Here is a 4,951-nt window from a genome sequence, read left to right on the forward strand (position 1 = left end):
CAAAATCCAAACATAGCCCCATACTAGCCTCTGTGAAGAAAGTTAACTCTACTCCAGCTCAAACCAGCACAAGTAGCTTACTCACTGATGAAGGAGTTGACTTGTATTCCCTTGTATGTATTCACACACATGGACAGTTAGTGTAAGTTGAAGAATGGTAAATCGTTTGTATGTCAGAATTCTAGAAACAGTTTTCCATGTATGGATACAGCAGTTGCTTCCTAAAACCAAAATTGCTAAGTCATGTTTCATGCTGCTCTTGATAGTATGTCATCAAATCAAGTGAATTACATCAATTCTAATATCAAGTAATGAATTTGCAGTCAATCTTACTGCTCATTAGGGCTTTAGGGCTCTGTGTGTGTGTGTGTGTGTGTGTGTGTGTGTGTATATATATATATACACATATATATATATGGCTCTGGCATTTCAATCTGTGAACCAGGTTGTTCTGTGAACATCCAACCCTCTCTGAAAAGATAGGTACTTTAGACACATACCAAGGTGGTCATGAAGAGCAAAGGCAGAGACAGTGTTCAGAAAGCAGAATATCTCTACCATTTTGGGTCAGATCTTTTATGTCCAAGGTTATGCTGCTGTTAATTTGAACCCTCTCGTCTAAAGTGACTCAGATAAATTTAAGGATTTTTCACCAAATTCTAATATTTAAGTCACAGAATAGTATTGTATGTTTCTGCTGTAATTTCCTGAGGAATTGCTGGGGAGAACATGAGGAGTTTGCCTTTGCCAAAACTTAAATTCTAGTTACTTTACTTGAACCTTTATGAACATACAGTAAATACAGATGAATATCATCTGTTTACTATTCTCAATTTCATCTTAAAAATCCAGACATAATCTAAATTTTTATTAACCCTGTCTAAATGTGCAAGCTGGGACTCAGTCCAGAAGCAAGCAGAGCAAGGAGTCTGCTCTGTATTTGTGCAGTTCCTGTGTAACAATAGAAATACTCAATATATGAGACAGTATTAAAACATCCCAATACTGGAGGGAAAAAAATATCCAGAAATATCTAGTAAAAATATTGCATTCATACAAACCTAGATAATGGCCATGGTACCAAACTTATTTTTGTCAGTAATATGAATACAAAAGGTGCTTGTAAGTGCATTTGCAATTAAATAGCATTTGTTCACTCTGAGTTATGTAAGATAAAACTAAATTCAGTGAAGAATATGCATAATTTAAACATAGTTAAGCACTTTGTGAATGAAAATTAACAAAAGCATGTGGAAGTGCTTTATAGCATCCTGGAGCCTTACGAGTGAATTTATAGAGCATAGGTGAATTTATATTCCATTATTTCCTGTTAGTGTAATTTCTCTGAATTTGAGAAATTAACTCTCTACTTTCATGAATATATTTGGGTTTAAATTTACATAACACAGTTGCAATCTACTTCTTCAGAATTATGTAATTAAATAAGCACAGCTTTTGACATCAACATCTTTTCAAATATCATGAGGGAAACTGGTTCACACATTGCCTGTTTTCACTTTGGATTTCTGTGCAAGGCCCAAGTGGATTTCTCTATTTAAGTGTAAGGATGTTATTTAGAGATGACCAAATCTATACTGCCAGTGGTTAAAAGAATAATCACCCTTTTCTGCTAGGGTTTAGTTTGGTTTTTTTCATTCTTCGAGATCTAAGTGATTTCTCTCAGACTGTTGTTGGGCCTTATTTAAGTTTATTAGTAATGACTTTGGATTTTTATTTCATGTTGAGAAGTTTTGAAGGCATCAGTAGTTCGAGAACATTTGTTCTTCATATTCTCCTCCCAGAGGCTACTCTTGTTTCACCAAATCTGTTACATTCCAGCAGTAGTTTATGGGTTTGCATGTTCAATAAGCTTCTGGTCATGTAGCTGTAACCAGGGACCTGGTGCAAACTTTTCAGTGTTCTGAATACTCTGTCACTTTAGTGACAGAATTTCCCCCTTTATTTCATAGTCTGCATACTTGGCAGCTAAGGTTATTCTCTGCTGATATCCATATTCCACAGACAGTGTAGCCTGCAGCTCCTTTCATATTCATCAAGGTTTATATTAGATGTCCTGGGCAAGTAATGCTTTTTCCTTTTGTTCTTTATAGAAATTCACTTTTAAGGTAAATCATTTTATAGAAATGTTCATTTAAACATAAAAGCTTTGGTTTTCATCTTTTCTAAACTATAAAATACGAAACATTAGCCGAATATTTTTTCCCTATTCATAAATGTTTTTATTCCTCACAAGTACAATATTGTTTCGGTTCAGCTTCGTATTTTTTGTGTGCAGTTGCCCAACATAAAATGCAGTCATAAATGCAGACATTCAACAGAAAATATTTATGAATGGTTCTTTATAAAATAGCTTCTGAAGGTCACAGTAAAGTTAAGCCACATATGAGAGGACATATAATGGCAGATGTGAGAGAGAAAGAACCATGTTTCCAGGAATGCAGTATCATAGAAGTGTTGGATATGTTTGAAACAATCTCATCTTTCCTCTCTGCACTGTATGTTTTCCTTGGGTTTGAATGCTGCTTAACACAAGCTTTCTCAGGTGTCTGTATGGGGCTATCCAGGTCGGCTTGGAGGGACAGTTCAAATTATTTTCAAATTGAGAATAGTCATAAAGTGGCAAAGCAATGAGCAGATCACAGGTTTTTAATAGTAATGTGACAGAGCATCTTCCCCAGCACACTGCAGAGAAGTCAGCCACACTGGACATCTGCTTCGTTATCTCTGAAATTCTTTTTAATGAATATAACAGCTTTGCTGTAATGTCTAAGCTCTTGTTGAACTTGTTGGTGAACATTCTTAATATATAAGACAATATCATTATTTGCATTTTAACAATAAGTTCCAGTCACAGAAACATTGATTGTTTTATTCAAGGAAACCCATGTTAGCAATGGAATTGTATCACCTGAGTCTTTGTCATGTTTTCTGTGTGACCTGTAAAAGTGACAAGGGGCAAATCAACCTCAAGACAACACTGAAAGAGTTTCTCCTTTTGGATAAAAAAAACCCCAAAACACAACAGTTGGGTTTTTGCACTCTAAAGAACAGGAATGAAAATTCTTAAATAGCCTACCTCCTGGTAATTTGGTAATGAAATCTGAATAAATTGAATGGAGATTAGAGGAGCAAGTTACAAATGGTCTCCCTAAAACCTAACAGCAGGATTGAATTGTTATGAAGCTTTTGCAGGAAAAATATTTTTCCTAAAGATTGAGCAGTTCAACATGGAAGCAGAGGTTGAGAAGCTGTTGGTAATGGTGTTTCGAGACAGTGACTCAGAGGCACAGAGCTCTTGGTATTTGTAAGGTGGACACAGAACTGGAATGGAGACAACTGGTTTAGCTTCATTTGATTGCCATTCTTACTTTTTCCTTTTCCAGATATGTGGATTCTAAGTTTTGTGACAAAGCTCTTTATTTTGTAAACCATTTAGTAGTCAATGGTGAACAGTTATTCCGTATTTTTTATCTTTTGTTTGTTTGTTTCTCCATAAAATAATCATATAGAAACAAAAATTTGAAGAATTTTCACCTTTTAGGGCAACCTTTTTTTTTTGTTTTTTAAATCTGGAGCATTTTGGATGAGAAACTTGTAACTCATTTCATGTGTCTCAATTGCTAAGGTTACTTTTAACCATTCTTTTGTCTATAGAGTTAGGTGTAGTTATAAGCAAGAGAACAACCTCATGTCATGATGGACTTTACTCTAAGACAGGCAAGATCTCCTAAGCCTTTTTGTGGGTGTGTAAGCTCTCCAACAGGGTATTTCTATTTTTGACTGTAGTCACTTCAGTCTTAGTGTTCTTTAAATTATAAAATCATGTAATTCAGTTTATTTCATTATGTTTTCATATTTTGATCCTTTTTCTATGCCAGCCCAAATCCTATTTAGTCTAGAGTACTGTACCTCTTAAAAATGTCATCAGCTGTAGCTGCTAGTTCTTCTCCTTTTCCATTGATTTTCATTTTACTTATTCATATTTTGCATATGACCTTTTCCATTGATTTTAATTTTACTTATTCATATTTTGCATATGAATGGGCTGACATCACTGTATTCTCAAGTCTTTCTTACCTTTTAATATGTATGCATGTTTGTAGATTCCCATAGGTATAGGGGCTCACATAAATTAAATAACTTGCTTAACATCCTCTGATCCAGGTTCTGTGATGATGTATGCTTAGTGAAACTGTGTGTGTGCAAAATGTGACTAAGCCTTGTAGCATTTCTCTTCAGATCTGTTTCTAAATATTTGCAGACCTGAGCCTTGAACTTGCCAGATCCTACCTTTGAGGAAGAAATTGTAGTGTGATTACTTCTTAAACACCTAAACAGAAGTGCTGTTGCAAGTTTATGAAAACATGTTGCTGAAGATCTGGGGTCACCAAGAGTTTACATGTGTTTACTATGCTAAGAAATATTCTGTGGGAAAAAAAAAATTGATGTTGGGACTTTTCCAATATTTAAAGTACAGTTTGTGTTCTACTCTATTACCACCAGACAGTGAAATCAGCTTTGCAGTCCTTTGCTGTCTTTCCTGTAGTTTCTTCTAGAATAAAAGTGATGCCATACAGATGTAATGTAATGCAACCTAAAGGATTCATTTGAAAAACTGTAAGGTAATCATTAACAGAGGAATAAATTAGTTTTTAACATATAGTGTAGAAGAGGTTTTTGTCCTGTTCTGCTTAAAAATGCCTATGACTGTCTCCTTTGAGAGTACTTAAAAGTGATGTGAAATTTCAATTCTTCTAGATAGGTACTATAGATGTCACACTGTTGATGCAATTGTAAATGCAAATTTAATAGCAATATTAACTTTTAGTTTCATAATATGGATTCTGTATTGTCTAAGATGTTTCTAGTATATTGGAATTTAATTAACAGTGTTTGGATTCACTTTGAAACATATTCAGGAAAGGTTTTG

General features: G+C 34.5%; 1 protein-coding gene across 1 annotated transcript in view; it reads left to right on the plus strand.

Moving 5' to 3' along the window:
* MPP7 (membrane protein, palmitoylated 7 (MAGUK p55 subfamily member 7)) overlaps nt 1-4,951 on the plus strand; it is a gene marked incomplete at its 5' end in the record, with an annotated part of 36,474 nt that overhangs the window by 17,358 nt on the left and 14,165 nt on the right. The gene's annotated exons all lie outside the window — the stretch shown is intronic.

The sequence above is a fragment of the Acanthisitta chloris genome, unplaced genomic scaffold (assembly GCF_000695815.1).
Source record: "Acanthisitta chloris isolate BGI_N310 unplaced genomic scaffold, ASM69581v1 scaffold2434, whole genome shotgun sequence".
NCBI lineage: Eukaryota > Metazoa > Chordata > Aves > Passeriformes > Acanthisittidae > Acanthisitta > Acanthisitta chloris.